The 19130-nt window shown below is 41.2% G+C and overlaps 1 long non-coding RNA gene across 1 annotated transcript; it reads left to right on the top strand.

The window, feature by feature from the left end:
- Positions 1-315: 315 nt before the first annotated feature.
- Positions 316-18665, top strand: LOC108178118 (uncharacterized). The gene is made up of 3 exons (XR_007909459.2): positions 316-1484; positions 15090-15170; positions 18341-18665. It is a non-coding gene; the product is annotated as an uncharacterized lncRNA (long non-coding RNA).
- The last annotated feature ends 465 nt before the right edge of the window (positions 18666-19130 follow it).

The raw sequence follows: 19130 nt of genomic DNA, 5'->3' as shown, positions 1-19130 counted from the left end.
GCCATCTTCTGCTGCTTTCCCAGGAGCATTAGCAGGGAGCTGGATTGGAAGTGGAGCAACTAGGACACTACTCAGAGCCTAAATGGGATGCTGACAGGTGGCAGCTTTACTTGCTATGCCACAACACCAGCTCCCTGACACAGTCATCTACCAGCATCATAACTGCTAGGCTAAATGTCTGCCCCTGTATGACTTTGAATGGCTATAACATATTTTACTCTACAGATATAAGACAATTTATTTAACTATTGGTCTTGTAAAAGTTAGGTTGTTTCCAATTTTTAAATATTGTATGATAAATAATGCTGTTGCAATCATATAAATAACAACTAAAATTGATGCTCTAAGGCTTATGTTAAGAAATGAATTATGAATCACAGCATAGTCTGTACTTTTTTAAGGTAATGAATGGATAAACCATGCTGTGTGAGCCACACATGATGAAGCCTGAACACCCAACCGTCTCTGAATCACTTCGTGAGTGTGAGTCAGGGAGTCCATGTCACTCCTCAGTGGCCTTGTTTGTTCATTTCACCTGGGGCCCCGGGACCTTCCCCACGCTCTAGCCCAGGCCCCAGCTTCTCCGAGCCAGGAGACTAAATTCTCTGTCTAGGCAAGAACCACATTATACAAGCGCCTGACCACAAAGATACAGGTGGGAAAACTGAGACCTGGAATGATAGCCCGAACAAAGGAGAGAACTCTCGGTGGCTGGGAACCTCGTGACAGACAAAGACCGTGCCCCGGCAGCTGTTACTGAGGATTGCTTCTACCCTCAACAGCTGGGCATTTGCCGTTGCTTCTGAATCTCCAGCAGGCACTCCCACCAGATGACCTTGCTTCAGAACCCACTGGGAAAACCGAAGCACTCAGAAGAGCTTGCCACAAGCTCCCTCCGCCACGGTGTACCACCTGTTGCTGCTGCACCAACATCCATCTGCCTTCTCTTCTTTCACTATCATGTATGGGCCAACACACCCAAATGCTCACCCCAGCCCGGATCTCCCCCTGTAGATTCCGACTGGATATCCAATTGCCTACGTGACTTCTCTATGTGCATGTCTGAAAACCTCTCAGACTTAACGTGTCTAATACCAGACTGTTGGTCTGCCCCAAACCTGTTCTTCTTGTAGCCTTCTGCACCTAAGTTAATGGCAACATCTTCCTCCTTACTTTCTCATGCCAAGAAACTTGGAGTCCTTTCTGACTCCTATCACATCCAGTCCATCAGCAAATATTTGCATCATGTCTCACCAGATTATTGAAATAATCTCCTTACTGATCTCACTCATTTTCAGCCTATTTCACAATATGGTCATTAGACTGGTCCTATTAAAACATAAGGCAGATCACGTCAGCGTAAGTCAGTACATTTGGGTCATGAACATGAGAAAGTAATAGGCACCAAAATATCTCCACCTGCTCTTCTGACTTCTGTTACAGAATCTGGGCCCAAAGCACATGAAGAATCAGAACTATCACAGGTGAAGTAACCAGGCCACGTGTTTTCCAGTTCCACTTAGATATTTTGGTAAATTTTATGTGTTAGATGAAGTTTTAAACTTCTGTATCTTAAAGCATTCTAATTTAGAATGTTTTGATAGATGTTATACTGGATTTCTTGGTGCTTCCACTTAGTGGTAAAGAGTTCTTTAAACAGAGCTAGAATCTCAGGATGAAGGAATGAAACTAACATGGAATTCAGTGACTTCTGAAGTAGGCACATCACAATGCATTATTTAAAACTTTGACAACTTTGAGATTCAAGTAGTATTATTCTAGTTATAAATATATTTAAATCAGTGTTCAGAGAGAACTGCTAATTTCTTTAAAGTCACTCACCTATTAAATGGCAGGCTTAAAATTTTGTCTACTAGCTTACTGACTAGTATAGTACCTAGAATCAATAGCTAATGTCTTAACAAATTACATGACCTATGAGAAATCTCTTAATATTTGTCTTGGGTGTCTGCAAAAAAAATATACATTTACTTATTTAAAAAATTTTTTATTTATATAAGCTGAACAAATTTCATATATTTCTTGTATACAAATTCAGGAGCATGGTGATACGGCCCATGCCACCCTCCCTCCCACCCAGACTCCCACTCTTCCTCCTCCTTCCTTCCTTTCTTATTCTTTCTTTTAATTGCTACAATGACATACTTTCAGCTTATTTTATACTCATAAGCTTAACCTTCCACTAAGTAAATAATTCAACAAATATTAAGAAGAAAAAAACACTATTCCTCAACAATTGAGATGAGGGCTATGAACAATGATCAAATCTCAAAATGTCAATTGCACTCATATACATTACATTTTTTGTACTCTATTACTTACCATAGATCAGGGAAAACATATGGTATTGTGTTTTTGCGACTGGCTTATTTCACTAAGTATGATGGTTTCATTTTGAATTCATTTTGTTGCAAAACACAGGATTTCATTTTTTATGGCTGAGTAGTATCCATAGTTTGTATATGTGTATATATATATATATATATCACATTTTCTTTATCCAGACATTAGCTGATGGACATCTGGGTTGATTCCATATCTTAGCTATTGTAAATTGAGCTGCAATAAACATGGGGGAGCACGTAACCCTTTAATATGCTGATTTCATTTCTTTTGTGTAAATTCCCTAGAGTGGGATGGCAGGGTCATATGGTGGATCTATTTTCAGATTTCTGAGGAGTCTTCATACTGCCTTACACAATGGAAGCTTGGAATCTCCATATTGTCTTCCACAATGTACCAGTTTACATTCCCACCAACAGTGTATTAGGGTACATTTTTCCCCCACATCATCTCCAGCATTTACTATTTCTTGATTTCTATATGAGAACTATTTTAAATGGGGTGAGGTGAAACATCATTGTGGCTTTGGTTTGCATTTCTCTGATGGCTAGTGGTCCTGAGCATTCTGTCATGTTTCTGTTGGCCATTTGAATTTCATCCTTTGTAAAATGCCTGTTGTCCTTGGCTCATTTCTTAACTGGATTGTTTGTTTTGTTGTTGCTGAGTTTCTTCAGCTCTTTATAGATTCTGGATATTAACCCTTTATCTGTTGCATGGTTTGCAGATATTTTCTTCCATTTTATTGGCTGCCTCTTCACTTTATTGAGTGTCTACTTTGTAGTCCAGTAGCTTCTTAGCTTGATGTAATCCCATTTGTCCATTTGCTTTTATTGCCTGTGCTTCTGGAATCTTTTCCAAGGAGTCTTTGCCTATGCTAATGTCTTGCAAAGTTTCCCCCAAAGTTCTCCCCTAGTAATCTGATGGTATCTGACCATAGATTTAGATCCTTGATCCGTTTTGAGTTGATTTTTGTATAAGGTGTAACATAGGGGTCTTGTTTCATACTTCTGCACATGGAGATCCAGTTTTCCCAGCACAATTTGTTGAAGAGATTGCCCTTCCTCCAGTAAATGATTTTAGCCACTTCCTCAAAGATTACTCAGTTGTAGATGCATGGATTGATTTCTGGGATTTCTGTTTGTTCCATTGGTCTAAATGTCTATTTTTGTGCCAGTCCCTGGATGTTTTGATTATAACTGCCCTGTAGTATGAGTTGAAGTCTGATATTGTTATACCTCCAGTTTTGTTTTTGTTATTTAACATTGCTTTGGCTATTCAGGGTCTCTTGTGGTTCCATATAAATTTTAGCATTGTTTCTTCTAGATCTGAGAAGAATGTCATTGGTATAGTAATTGGGAGTACATTCACTTTGGTCACATACCCTTAAATCAATCTGGTGATAATTTCAGTTTTTTTCTGGTTCTTTCTTCCTTCAGGTCTTTCAGAAGATAGACAATGCACTAAACGTTAAGAGTCACTAGGCTCTTGTGTTTCCTATTTCAAATCTTTAAATTATTGTTAAGCCATAATCTTCAAAGCACAAAGCCTTCGAGAATATTTTCCCAAGTGAAACAAATGGTGTAGCTGTGTGAGGGCATCAGGCAAAGCTAGAAATGGAAGTCCTTGCTGGCTGTCCATGTGAAGTACTTTGTTTAGGGGAATCCTATGTTGCCAGCACAGTCACTTGTCCTAGACAATAGCTGTTGGCACAGCATTAATATGTGAGGATTGGGAGAGCTGCCAGTGAAAGCAAACTCCTTTGTGATGTGTGCAGTGTTGTGCCAGGGCATCAGTTGCTGCTCACCACTGATGACCATCTGAAACTGTCTTTCACCAACAGTGCACCAAAAGGCACAACTCAGCAAATCAGGAATGAATTTCTAGGGAGAGGCAACATGGTGTAATGGAAAAAGAATCAAAGTAGGCGTAAGAAAACCCTCATTTTAATTCCAATGTTGTGACTCTGATACTTCCTTTAACTTCCATTTTCCTTTTTCACTCACTCCCCCAGGCACACATCCAAGTAGTCAACAAGAATTTATTGAATGTCAGTTTGTACACAAGACCTTGGACCAGAAGGTGGGCATTCCATGATTTGGCTTTATATGTATTAGAGGTAAAGATAGTTCCATCTGCTTCAGAGTGATGTGATGAAAATGAAAACCCAGTTTCTAATTTGGTAGAAAGGGAAATAATTATGATTATCTTGCTTACTTACTCTTACTTTGTGTATCGATTATGAGACTCATATGAGATAATTATATGGCTGTACTTTATGAACTTAAAACATATAATTATGTAGAAAAACAGATAATTTTATCCAGATAATATTTATACCATTATTAAATATTACTCGGGGAATAGGGAGAGAAACTAATGAGATCTTAAGCCATTTTTCTTTTCCTACTTTTTTTTTATCAAAAGCAAAACTTTCAAAGTTAAAAATAGAAATTGAAATGATTCTTCTTATAGTTTTTCAGAGAAAACAAGCAGATAATAACCAAATATGTGTCTCTTAACCTACACTCTTGTAGAAATTTTCAGTAGTTTTTGGAGTTTAGGCTCTGAAATTCAATATAAGGACTCAGAGTGGAGGAGTTTATTGCTAATGGATCAATTGAGATTAGGTTTAGCCACCCAGAAAAGAAAGATGTAAATTATCTAGAAGTTTGTGGGTTTTTTCTCGCCTAAAAGGAGTCTGGAGAGAGCAGTCTGGGTGTGGCTGCTGTAAGAGACCTTCTGGGACATGGGTTATCTTTTTTTCCATTTTCTTACATGTGACTTACACTTAAGGTTCTCTTGGGTTGCTAATGCTCCTGGTTATCACCTCTGCATCAGAGGCCAAAAGAAGGAAAAGCAGAAAGAATCACTCCAGGTTGAGGAGAATCCCTTTAAGAAGCCTTTGTAGATGTTCCCACCAGGAACGATGCTTTCCTGTCTTTGACAGAAATGAATTACATGGCTGCACTCAGACACAAGTGTAGCTGGGAACAGAGTCTTTGTCTTGAGTGATGCCGTGCCCAGCTAAAAGTCAGGGTTCAGTCGAAGAAGAGGAGAATGATGTCCAGTTAGGCAGCTGGCAGTCTCTTCCACACAAAATATCAAGAAAAAAATTTAAATTAGTAGACTGACTGCTCTCAGTTGTAGGCTTTTCTCCATAAATTTTACATTTTCCCTTGGTGTAGAAATAATATCATTCTATTAAAATAGTATACAAAAATATCTGATTCAATGTAAAAGTATATGCTTTTCATGACTGAAATATTTAAATTCATTTTATTCTATAAAGAGCAACAGGATTTTCAGGTGTTTTATGACAGAAACATTGCATTCCATTCATTCCAATGAAATAAAGTTGTAGATTTCTAGAAACACATTCTTTGCGACTCTAAGCCACCTGCTTGCCAGTCTCCCAGTAAGCCCAGCCCAGAAGAGATTCCCATAGAGCCAATGGACTTGAAAACCTGCCCAAGACAAGGCCTCCCTGAATTTTCCTCAGCAAAGAAGGAAGTCCGCACACTTCTGCCACAGCATGTGCAGGGTTCTACATCTGTCCTCAAATTCCTGGCACTGTGATCATGCTCTGTGTTAAATCCTCTGGGTATTTCATGATGACCTTATCCATGTGCATATCTGTGGGCCTCTCTGTACATTTAGCACTTTCCTTCTGAAGACATTAAATAACTCCAGGCAACTGGGCTTGAGGAGCTCATTCCCCTACCCAAGGAGCATGGCGAGCCCACTGTGTCATGAAAAAGCAGCAGTGTGTCCCAACTGTCCCAACTGTTTGGGGAAGTGTCCTCTGCATGTCACAGTCCCGGGATGGCAGCCAAGTGAGAAACACAAGCTCCAGACTCCAAAGCAAATAACCATATCTAAGTGGCATAAACTTACATTCAACCCCAAATGGGCCTTACTGGCAAACAGCATATCTCCTGAAAAAAAAAAAAAAAAAGATGGAGAGACATCAACAGACAAAGAGGTCTCCCATCCACTGATTTCACTCTTTAAATGCCAGCAACAGGCAGGGCTGGGCCAGACCAAAAGAAGGAGCTGGGAACTGAGTCTGGGTTTCCCATGTGGATGGTAGGGATCCAAGTACTTGAGCCATCACCTGCTGTCCGTCAGGGTGCATGCATTAGCAGGAAGCTGGAGTTTGAAGAGGAGCTGGGACTCCAATGCAAGCACTCCAATATGGGATGTTGGTGTCCCACGTGGAGTCTAAATCACTGTGCCAAATGCCTGCACCGTGTTCTATGACTTCAGAGAAATCACTTAACCACATCAAATTGTTATGATTTTATAAATAGTAGTAATCATAGTAAAATTAGATTATTGATACAATAATCTTCCAAAAGTATTGTTGTACTATAACATAAATGTAAGAAAAATAACTAGCCAACCCCCATATGGTCAAAGTGTTTTGTCACTGATTTGCTAAGACGCTTTTATCAAGACTCTTGCTCAGGGGTCAGCAGTTACCTCTAGTGAGGGAATTGACCCATAATCCATGATAACCAACTGGCTTTGATGTTCTACCATTCTAGGCCTTCTAATCTACAGACATCTTTTTTTCTCCTCTTCCTTGGGTTATTCTTTAATCCTCACCATTTTCCTGTCCATTCTTTCTCCCTTTAAAGGTTGACCAAGGGAAATAGCAATTCTGGTAAGAAGGGAAAATGTAAATGGAAGGTAAATTTGGGAAGACTATCGTGTATCTACCAAATGGAGTGGTAGTCTGGAGGCAAGATGGAGTGGCGGTGTTAAAACATAGGCTCTGCATTCGAGAGTGGTCGGTTCTTGTCCTGAGACTGTTCTACCCAGGTCTCCTAATTGTTAACAAATCACACTGCCTTAGAGAACTTCTTCTATAAACCCTTTTAAGATTTCTTAGGATTGATAATAATACACAAAAAGTTTTGTGGGAAATGTACTAAATGTTACCTACTACAATTAACCAACAGCATCATGAGACAGCTCTATACATTAACACAGAACTCCTCTAAACCTAGAGGTCCATTTATTTCAAGCAATATTTGAACCAATTCAATTCTAGCACAATGGAAAATTTCTAGAATGATTACATAAGGGAACACAATAAAGAGTTTTGGGGAAATAAGATTAAAAATAAGTCTATTTTGGTGCAAAAGCAGTTTAAAATCCATGCAGGGCTTGGTTTTTCGTAATAAGCCTTTTCTACAACTTTTTGGAAGTTCTCTCATGATAGAACTAAACTGGTTTGGGTGTCATTTCAATAAGGAACTTGAGACTTTATAATCGTTTGTAACTGTATATTGGACCTGCAGTTCACGCTGCGTCCCGCACTGGGCTGACTTTGTCCTCTGTGAGTGTCTTCAGCCACCCTGTAGCAGCTTTGCTGCAACGCAGCCTTCCAGTTCCAGTTCGGTTGCATCAGCACTCCCATTTCCTGTGTGTGGCTCTCTAAACTGCTTGCTTTGCACCTTTAGCTCCCTCCCCTTCCTCTTCAGAGGACGCGATGAAGATTTCCAGCAGGGATGGCGGTCCCCCAGCCCCTCTTGCTGCAGCTTTTCCTCTTCTGTTTTTAACCTCCTTTGAACCTCCATGAGCTTCCTGTAATGACTGTCTCTGTTTCAGCTATTTCAGTATTTCTGTGGCTTTTGATTCTGATCTCAATTCACATCTTCTAGCCAAAACCATCTCAAATGAGTAGTTTGAGGTTTTTGCTGGAAGGTAATTTGAATTTGTTTACATGGCCACCAACTCCCAATTTAGATGTCCTGAGATTTCGGGAGCGGAGGAGTGGCCTTCCCAGATTTCCTTTCTCTTAGTATCACTAAGCCGTGTTATTCGCAAGGAAGGGCTCTTTTGTTTATGAGCTAATCCTGCTTCTTAGAATTCTATATTATTGCTGCCACATCAGGAGAATTAAGTCTCCCACTTCAGCGGGAGTCAACCCCACACATGAAGAGGGCTCCATGCTTTGATTTCTCTTCCTCAGTTAGAAGTCACACACACACATGCACTCACACACATGCACAAAACATACGATCATGCCATCACATGGGCAACTTCTCTGCAAGGAATCCACAATACAAACTGGAGATGAACAAAATATCTCAGTTGCTATAACAGATGACAAATGACTTCTGCTGCTGCTGCTGCTGCTGCTGCTGCTGCTGCTTTTGTCATCATTGCTGAGGTGAGGAGCGAGAAAGTCCCACATATTTCTCTGGCTGCTCTCAAATGATTGGACTCTGCAGTGTGCATTCAACATTCATTCAACAATATTTCACTGAGCACCTACTATGGTCCAGCCACCCACAATATAACCGTATACAAAACAGACCGGAGCCCCGCTATCTGGAACTTGCTATTGAGGTGAGTGGGCACTTTTCAGAATTGGAAAATCTGCCCGTTTGAGAAAAATTCAGTGTGGGTCAAGACTCCCAGAGGAGGAGGCAGAGACAGGAGCAGACTGGGCTTATCACATGCCCATCTCGTGGTTTCCTGGCAGGGCAAACGCAACACAGAACAGGCCATTGCCCAGCTTCCTTCCTGTTTCAGTAGCTCAGAACTCACAGCCACATTTCAGGCCGGAGAGATCCTTCCCTCCCAGCCTAAGCCTTTAGCTTTTTAAAAAAGAAATTTCTTCAAGTAAGAGCGTTCCTCATAGCTAATAATACTTCTGTCCCGCACCCTGGCAGCCACAAGTCTACTTCTATCTCTTACCTGGCCTTGACTTCCTTCTTGAGGCACGATACTTTCTCACAGAAACACTGCTTCCTGTAATGTCACTGTTTCGACTTCCTGAAATATTTACAGGAAATGCCTCCTGATAAAAGCCACTAGTGAGTTCTGAATTGAATCCATACTTTAGTCTTTTTATCCTTTTGATTCATATGGTAAGAGTAAAAAAAAAAAAAAAAAAAAAACTGTACTACTTAGTTCTTCCATTCACTTGTATGTAATTAGGTTCTTGTAGCCTACATGCAGGTTATCAAGTACTTTTCAAGTCTTTTGAAATCATCTTGTCTGTATGGAGTGAGGATATAGGAGGGTGTTTGGCTTTTGTTTATAGGTAACCATGAGTATCTCTAAAGCTCCACTATTTTCTGAGCTCTCCTACTGTTCTTATTTTCAACTAACAGAAATTGGAAAATAAAGATTGTGTGCATATAAAATGAACGCTTGCAAGGTTTGTCGTTTTTAAAACTATTTCTATGGCTCTTTGTCTTTCCTAAGATAACCTAAAAGTAGCTAGGGCCATGCAAGAACCCTCTATGTAAACAAGTGATAAGAGACACAGCTAGTCCGTAATGAATGGAATTTGGGCTGTCTGTGGCATTTCATGGGGATAAAAAGTAAAAAAGCCAATTTTGAATCCAAATAAAATATATAAAACATCTTGTCACTAAGAGAATTGAGAGAAGACTATCACAGAGCAGCATCATTCTGTACAGTTGTTCCTATACCCTCTCCCATGTTGGAAATAAACGCCATATGGTTAGGGAGCCTGGCTCCAACCTCAGTAGCTCACATTCAATTCTCTATTTAGACAGGGACTGGGAAGAGGTGGAGAACAGCAGTTGAGAAACTTCTTGGGTTAAAGTCCTGCTTCTATTATTTTTTAAGATTAATTAGTTAATTAATTTAAAGACAGTTATAGAGAGAGGAGAGACAGAGAGAGCTCTTTGATCTGCTGGTTCACTCCCCAAATGGCTACAAAGGCCAGGGCTGAGCCAGACCAAATCCAGGAGCCAGGAACTCTTTACGGGTCTCTCACATGGATGGCAGAGGCCCTAAGTACTTGGGCTGTTTTCCACTGCTTCCCCAGGAACATTAGCAGGAGCTGGATCAGAAGCAGAGCAGCTGGGGCTTGAACCAGTGTTCCGATATGGGATGCTAGTATCAAAGGCAGGGGTTGAATTCTCTGTACCACAACTATGTATTTGCTATGTACTTTCTCAGTAATTGAAGCACTGAATGATGCACTTGCCTCACAGAATTGCTGGGGTTTAAATGAGATAATCCACTTAAAGCATACTGCTTAGCTGGCCCATAGTAATAACGGGAGATGCTGTTATTGTGTGCTGATAATGATGATAGGTTTCCAGGGAGAAACTAGCCTAAATGCACCTGTAGTGCTTTTTATGTTTCTGGAAGTCAGGAGTCTGAAACACAGCCCAGGCAGCAAGCAAGCTGCAGAAGGTGGTTAAAGAACTGACAGGGCAGGCTGGCAACCATTAGGAAAAGGATACAGGGCCATGCCTGTAAAGCCGAGAGAGTAATAAGGATGCCTTTTCTCCCGTTAAACAAAGAGGACATCACTGGAACTGAGTGCAACTAGATTAGGGCCTGGGCCTCAGCAAAAAATATAGTGCACCCAACTAGCACAATTAAGGTCAAGTGGGGCAAAGCTTGATTGGTTTCCTCTTTGTTTGCCTGGTTTGGTGTATTCCTGGGGAGAAATTTTATGATTTTTGCTCTTCTAATGTCTAACTTCTGTATAATGGAAAGACAAAGACCATTCCTGTTATACTCTCTGGAGTCATATACATGTATAATTAAGTGAGGAGTCCCAGTGAAGGATGGCAGGAATGTCAAATCCTGTGCTACCAAAGCATAAAGGTAATGCACTCCCTTACAATCATGTAGCAGTCACACAAGCTACTAAATACTGCCATAAGACGACCCATTTATTGGAAAATTTCACTACATATAGTTTGTATAATTACCAAACTAGTAATTACAAAATGTTAAATTGGCAAGAATCAAGTAGTAGTTGTTTAGCATCTATTGTGTGCAAGGTATTATTACATAATGCCGGAATCATAGTGCCCTATGTGTAGATCTGTACCACCCAGGCAGCGTCGGACTGATTCCTTCAAAACTTCACAACAAACAACAAAACAACAATCTGGAATCTCCTGAGCCTGCAGTAGTATCTACTCATAAATTCATAGGATTTAACAGCCAGAAGGACTCTTAGAAGAGAATGAAAATCAGTGCCTAGGCCGGCGCAGTGGCTCACTAGGCTAATCCTCCACCTTGCGGCGCCGGCACACCGGGTTCTAGTCCCGGTCGGGATGCTGGATTCTGTCCCGGTTGCCCCTCTTCCAGGCCAGCTCTCTGCTGTGGCCAGGGAGTGCAGTGGAGGATGGCCCAAGTGCTTGGGCCCTGCACCTGCATGGGAGACCAGGATAAGTACCTGGCTCCTGCCATCGGATCAGTGCAGCGTGCCGGCCGCAGCGGCCATTGGAGGGTGAACCAATGGTAAAGGAAGACCTTTCTCTCTGTCTCTCTCTCTCTCTCACTGTCCACTCTGCCTGTCAAAAAAAAAAAAAAAAAATCAGTGCCTAGCATTTCTTTAAAATGCTAGTTAATGTCCGAGGAGATTTTGAACTTTTAAATTAATTAAAAACATCTTCAATAAATTATTTAGTCAAATAGATGAATATCCACTGAATCCCCACCTGTTATAAGAAGTTCTCATTCCAGCAATGTCTATTTTAGCACATACTACATGGAAAGTGAGGTAAGTGATTTATTCAAGGTGAATGCCATGGATCGTTCATCAGAATGCAATGATTATGACCATCTCACTTTAGGGCATCTAAAGAAACAGGGCCTGGCATTTGACCTAACTGATGATTTCTGTTTCCAGAAGATGAATGTTTTCTGAATTCTGTCCAGCTCCTCTTGGGGTAGGCAAATGTTAAAACAGAAAGAAGTGGCAATGTGCTTTTGTTCAGTATGGGCTCATGGGGAAAGTCCTTTAATATTTTCAGCCGGTTGCTATGGAGGCAGCCAGCAGCAAGCTCAGCTAATAAATTTGGGCTGACATGGTTGTGGGATGGGCGATGGCAGCAATTAACAAACGTCCAAGTGATGGAATAAAAGGGAAGAAGGACCACGGCAAAACTTGCCGAATAGAAAAATCACCACATGCACATAGGAAAATGCAGGGTTCCAACTCCAGAAGGTATTTACAACCATAAAGGAGTGAGCTGTGAAAATGGCTTTCCCATCTACCGTGCCATCAGTAAAGATCCCAGGGAGAGCAATTTACCTGTACACGATAACCAGGGCACAAGAGAGAGGCTAGCGAAACTGTCCGGGGACTCAGCTGAGCTGTGAAATAACTTTCAAAGCCGGTGTTCCCAGCAGCGCGATTCCCAGAGTGGCCAGGTCCCCACCGCAGAACTTGTGAAAATGATCTGATCAACTGGAAAGGGTTAAAGGACTAACTGCCTCAATTTTGGTTAAGCGGACGATGAGGCAACAATGACCGTCCTCGTTAGCTATTCTCTTCTGTGGCTCTCCGGATGGAATTTTTTTCCTGTCCAGGGCTTCCTGCTTGGTGTTTGTCTAAGCGGGGAGGAAAGCCATCATTCAAATTCTGCAGCAACAGATTGCAAGCTAAGGCTTTTCTACTCTTTGTTTAATTTTCCTGAAATGTCCCTGTTTCCAGAAATGATTTATTGGTGACCTTGCTTGCTTTTTATCTTACTCAACACTCTCCTGGGGACATAGTTCAAACACCACCCAGGCTGTAATTCTTCTGGGTAGGTTAGTGGCGGGTGGTGGCAGTGAGACCAAAGCACGGATCTGAGCAACTGTGTGCTGTTGACTTTCTGTTACCCTTTTATAAAGGGAACCCTCAAAACACCGTGGCCACTCAGCAAACAGTGTGTGTTTCATCTAAGCCTGGCTGGCATCGCACTTGCCTTTCTTCAGGCTAGAATGATCCTAACCAGCAATGTCTTTGTGTCACGATGCAGAAAGTTGGCAAGTACACACGAGTTTAATGCTGAAGTGTAGCTTCTGAGTGGGGGAGGAAACCAGGGAGAGAAGTGAAGCCCTACACAATGCTAGTGGGTCTCTCTTATGATGCTTGTTCCAACAGAGGTCAGCCATTGTGCATTGTCTCTGGGGGAGTGAATACAGCATATTATTTTTGGGTAAAAATTGAGATTTCTTTCTGTGGTATAATATACAGAAAATAGAAGCTCTCTGTACTTGATTTCTTTGCTTTTATTTACATATCTCCAAAGGCATCCTACGAGAAGGAAAATGACACTAGTTTACCAAGATGAAACTAATTTAGTGATGGAAATATTTAATATCAAATCCACTAGAACTACCAGGATATGTTATCAAGGTTTTTGAAAAATTCTTACTTGAAGTGAATTTTGTTGGTTGCCAACTCGGCAAAATATCCTCTCCCTCGTTCCTAATAAAAACTCAATTCTGCTTTCCTGTTATCCAGCCACGTGCTTGGGAAAGGTTAGTCCCAGATCCAGAGAGGAGTCTGATTGGTCTGGGTGTTGTCATCCATCTGTCAGGAACAGACTCGGGTGAGCCAGCAACTCACTTCTGGTCAACAAGATGAAAGCAGAGTTTTGCTGGGGGCTTCTGGGAAGTCATCCCCTGCCCTTTAGAGAACCACAGGAATTCAGCCTTTTTCTCCTTGGCTTAGAAGAAGGAAGCACACAGTCCCTTTTGCTGTTACAATCATCCCATATTGCAAACCATCCTGCAGCTATCCTGCATCCACAAGAGGAACAAGGCTGAGGCCAACACTGTGGAGTTTGTAACAGAACTGTGGACCCTTGGTACATAAGCCAAGTCATGCATCAATTAGTACCTTTCTTTATTGTTTCAGTCATTCAGGTCTAGTTGCGTCACTGGTAGGTGAAGGCATCTTTTTACTGTAGTGTGGTTCTGTCTGCCCGCCCTCATCCTCTTTGTCTCTTAGTTATGCTCTCTCCTCCTCTTGTCCTCTGTGTCTTTCACACATGAACCCCTCATGATCCATTGCTCTGCCTCGTGCTGTGTACACTCTGGCACTTTCCCTCTTGCTCTCCCTGTCTCTTCTGTCTGTCCCTCTCCCCTTTAACCCTCTCCCTACTAGTGGGGCCAATAAGTCTATCTTTATCTTGTTAATCACAGCCAGAATCAAACAGCAGGACCACCACTGTGGATAGCTGGGTTGGGTGCATTTTTGCTTCTTCGCCCTCTTTTGTATTTTGCACATCACCCCTCCCCTCCTAGGAATTCCCTTGCTTATCACTGACTGTAACAAAAAGTCTGTGTGCTCTGAGACATCCTCCGCAAAATGATATTTTTATTGAAATGCTTTTTGTGATAATGACTTCACCCAGTGGCTCTCGAAGTTCTTTTTGGCTATAATCTGCACTAAGTACCCACCCTCAGTATACACATGATACAAAAAGAAATATGAGGCTAAAACATCATGAAAACATGCCTACTTTGGCTTGCCTCTGATGCGTCAGGACATTTTCTCTTCGGTCCTATTGCATTTTTAAAGAATGTTTGTCTCTATTCACCAAATTGATTTCATGGGTGACTTTGGCCTCCAAAATCCTTCCTTAACCCACAGCAGACTGATGTGACATCACACACGTGCAAGGCAGGGTTTGAAGGTCGTTAAGCCCTCCCTGCTTAAACCTGAGTAAAATGGCAGCCAACACACACTGGAAAGAGCTCTGTTTATGTGAGTTTCTGTGCTTTTATTTTTCTTCTAAAAACAGTAGAGTGAGTGAGAGTATAGGAATACAGATACCTGGTGTGGTGCTTGTAAGAGAGTTCTCTGAAATGACAGGTGTGTTTACTAAACACCATCCTAGTTAGTTCTAAAAAATAAAGGTGTTTTCTCAACTGTTCTTGGTGTTCTTAAGCCAATTTATTGATTGTGGGTTTTTTGTCTAATTTTTTTTTAGAAACTGTGAATGCAGCTGCTCAGTCACACACATAGGAGCCACCATGCTGCCTCTTTAAGAGCTGGGGATGGCAGATTATCTGTAAGCACCATTTTTATACTATTGGATTGTGGTCGACTGTGTTGACTTTCCTGTTGATAACGAGTCATTATCAGCTGTCACCACTCTTACAGCATGTACCGTGCAAAGGCCACACATATCGAGTCCATGGAACACACGAGGGTCAAGTGATATCTAGGAAGGCCCCGTACCAACTGTAAAGGACTAGGTAAATATGAAATATCATTGTTGGATATTTTACAAGAAATTCTCTCTTGCCTGAGAAGCTACTCATGATTCTGAGCCCCAGTGATTTTTAGTACATTAGTGGTGCTGAGTCTCATGGATGTTCCCCCCACAACTCACACACATGCACAAACATGTACGCATATGTGTACAGTTTATTTCAAAGCCTAGATTCAAGATAATGCAAGCTGTTGATTCTCTACAAGCCCTATGTATTCCTTTATAAGATATATTAGCAGATAGAATTTCTTCTATATATGGCTACATGTATATGATAAATCCATGACTGTTAAGAGATATGTTAAATGATGTTGCATAGCCTTAGTGGTTAAGACAAGGTTTTGGAATCAGGAAGACTCAAAATGCAGTTCTACCTTGTACCAATCTGGTTTTCTTCAACAGATCTGCTAGTCCTCATGTGTACAATGGGAATAATATAATTGACCTCACAAAATGTTATTGTAGATTTAAATTTATCTCTACCCATTAAATTAATTTCATGATTCACCAATGAGTCAGACCACCTAAAACACAGCTTAATCTGCAGCAGGAACTCTGATATTAAGAACTACAGGCACATGACAAACTTGCAGTGTGTGTGTGTGTGTGTGTGTGTATATATATATATATATGTGAGAGAGAGAGAGAGAAATAGCATTTAGTTCAGTAATGGTACCCAGCCATACTAATAAGAATAAGTAAAGATAACCATGACCTGTATCTCTCATGTTTCTTCATGGTACTTCTTGCTTTCTCTTTAGTGCTGGGACTTTTCTCTGCTGCTTCCTGAATCCACATGTAAGCTGAGAGATGTGCATCATAGGCCAATATGCTAAAACATGGAATGATACTGCAGTCAATTTCTGACACTCACAGAAGGCACTGTGTGGAGGGATAGGGCCCTTGTCTTTCTCCTCTTGCTAAGAAATTTCCTTAAAAATAAATACACTGAAAAATAATGACAGGAAACCTCACAAAATCAAAAGAGGATGTCAGGAAGTACAGGATGTGAGGTTATTTTCATTTCCTCCAGTGTTTTTCTTATTAATCATATATATTTATAACTTTGAAAAGCAGAAATATTTATTATTACTTTCCCTTAAAATCCAATCTATGAAATTTTAAAAATGTGAACAAAGAACTAGTTGAATATTTTCTATATTCTATTTCCAGCAATATTTAAGTATGCAAGTACTACATTTTTGAGCATCTGAACACAATCTTTATCACATCCCTTCTAATTCATTTAGAAAAACCATTGCATTTCTAGCCATTTCATCCCAATATGGAAAGGCTGTAAAAGTAAAATATCTTGAGGTAGGAAGTACAGTTTGATGCTCGTTAACAGTGAACTTACAAAGGCACAAAGACAACAGCATTTAAAATATGTACTTGCATGCAGCACAACTCAGAAAAATAGTGTATGGACAGATTCTACTGTTTGATAAAAATGTTCCAAACACCATTTAGTTCCTGTCCACAAGAAATTTATTTATTTTTAAAAATCCAAATGTTGGCATTAGCCAGAAAAAATTTAACAGATTTATTTATAACTGTTACAAAGTTGAACTGCTGAAACTTTTTCTCTAAAACCTTTTGATTTGAGTTGATGTTTTATATCTCTACATTTATATTAAGAACAAAGACAAATAAAAATGAAAAAACTGCCAATACCTGATCTATGACCCCTATTTTCCACTCTCGATTATATACTTAAATACCCTTAGTGGGGAAAAATTGTCTTACATTCAGGACTAATGTTGAGAAAGAAGAGGAACACAGCTTTGGAGAACAAAATGTTTCCCATCAAAGTGGACTCTCATGCATGTTCTCCACATATGTGCTGTGCTGGCTGGCTGGCTTTCTTTCATAAGTGTTACATGTTTGGATTGGATAACACACAGGTGAGGGTCTTCATAAAGGCCAACCACAGGCAGCTGTTTGGCCCAGCATTAAGACAGTGGTCGGGACACCCACATCTCAGCTCCTCTCCTGATTTCATCTTCCTGCTAATGCACACTCTAACAGGCAGCTGTGGTGGCCCAAATACTTGGGTCCCTGCCACCCACATGGGAGACCTTAATTGAGTTCTGGGCTCTTGTCTTTCCCTTGGCCCAGCCCCAACCGTGGGAGGGGGTATGTGGGAGTGAACCAGCAGAAAGGAGCTCTGTTTTTGTCTGCCTCTCAAGTAAATAAATTTTTTTAAAAAATAAAATTGGAAAATATGTTTCAAATAAAGGCCAACCAGATGGTCTTCACTTGACTCCTACAAAGCACCAATAGCTATTCTCTAGATCTATTTTGAAGTTCTGAGCAATTGCTCAAGGCAGACATGGAAGGGGAGTTTGCAAATCAGGAGTTCCATGGAGAGTGTGCATTGTAGCACAGCAGTTAGGGCACTGCTTAGGGTGCCTGTAACCCACATAGCAGTGCCTGTGTTATAGTCCCACCCACCTCTGCTTCTGTTACAACTACCTGCGAAAAACACAACCTCAAGACAGAAGATGATGCTTCAGGTATCTGGGTCCCTGCCATCCAAGTAGGAGACACAGGGAGTTCCAGGCTTTGGTCTGGCTTGGCCACAGCTGTTGCAGTAATTTGAGGAGTGAAGCAGTGGATGGAGAATCAGTCTCTTTTCCCCTCATCAAATTAAAATAAAATAACAACAAAAAAAGTTCAGTGGATTTCTGATACTGCTTAATTTCCAGGAGTGCCCCGATACCAGGTCTGTAATGATGTGGGTTTGTTTAACCCCTCCAGCAGAGGGCGCACTCTTGGGAGCATCTTTTGTAGTCCACTACCTCCTAGGTGTTTCCCACTCATGAACTTGCAGGCAGTCTGCAGCCTTCTGACTTACCTCCTTCTTCAGCTGGAGCTCAGTGAGCAAGAGGCACCAATGGGGTTAGAGAGCGATGTCTACGAATACCAAGATTTTTAAAAAATTCTGGTTATTATTTCTTTTCCAGAAAACAACCTTGAAACACCAAGACCTGGACAAATCAACAAATGCTCAAAACTGAAAGCCCACTTCCCCCTTTAAGAATTGAGGCTCCAAAAATATCAGCACTCTCAACGTCTTAGCAGTCAGGTGATTGAAGAGCACGCTGAGTTTTTCCACATGCGCAGGAAAGAGAGCCACCTGCCTGCAGGTTTTTCTCCTTGAAATGGGGAGCTGCATCCTGTTCCGGTTACTGAGCAGCCCACTTCCTCCCCAACACCGAAACCGTGTATCTGTAAGCAAATTTCTAGAGTTTCTATGTGGCTGGAAGCCAAAATAAAAATTGTCTTGCAGTTCTCTGTCTTGTTGGATAGTTAGATGTGCAAGGTGGTGGAGGGGCTTCTCTTTATTACCTTGGGACTCAAGGCATTAAATGCAGTCCCACTTTTAAAAGTTCATGTTCTTGAACAGTTCAAAAGGTCTAGTTCAATCCAAGGAGCTTCCATCCAAGAGGCAGGAAGTTGCTTTGCATTAAAAGCAGCCTCTCCTTTACTTGTCGCTGAACTTCTCCATGAAAATGTTTATGGCAGGCATATGTTGTTTTCAATTTCCCAGCACCCCCTTCCATGTGGTATTGGAGAAGCTGCCAATCACAGTACCCAATGCTTACTCCGCCACACTGGTAGCGTAGGACAGAGATCCTAGGGCCGATCCTCAAACTCTCCTTTCCTGAAATTAAACTACTGATGTTGAGATGGATGGATGTTGTCCCCTGGAATGCTACACTAGGGCAGGAGATACCAGAGCTCCCAGCTGCC

This window comes from Oryctolagus cuniculus, chromosome 8 (assembly GCF_964237555.1).
Source record: "Oryctolagus cuniculus chromosome 8, mOryCun1.1, whole genome shotgun sequence".
Taxonomy (NCBI): domain Eukaryota; kingdom Metazoa; phylum Chordata; class Mammalia; order Lagomorpha; family Leporidae; genus Oryctolagus; species Oryctolagus cuniculus.
This window is presented reverse-complemented; position numbering and strand designations above follow the sequence as displayed.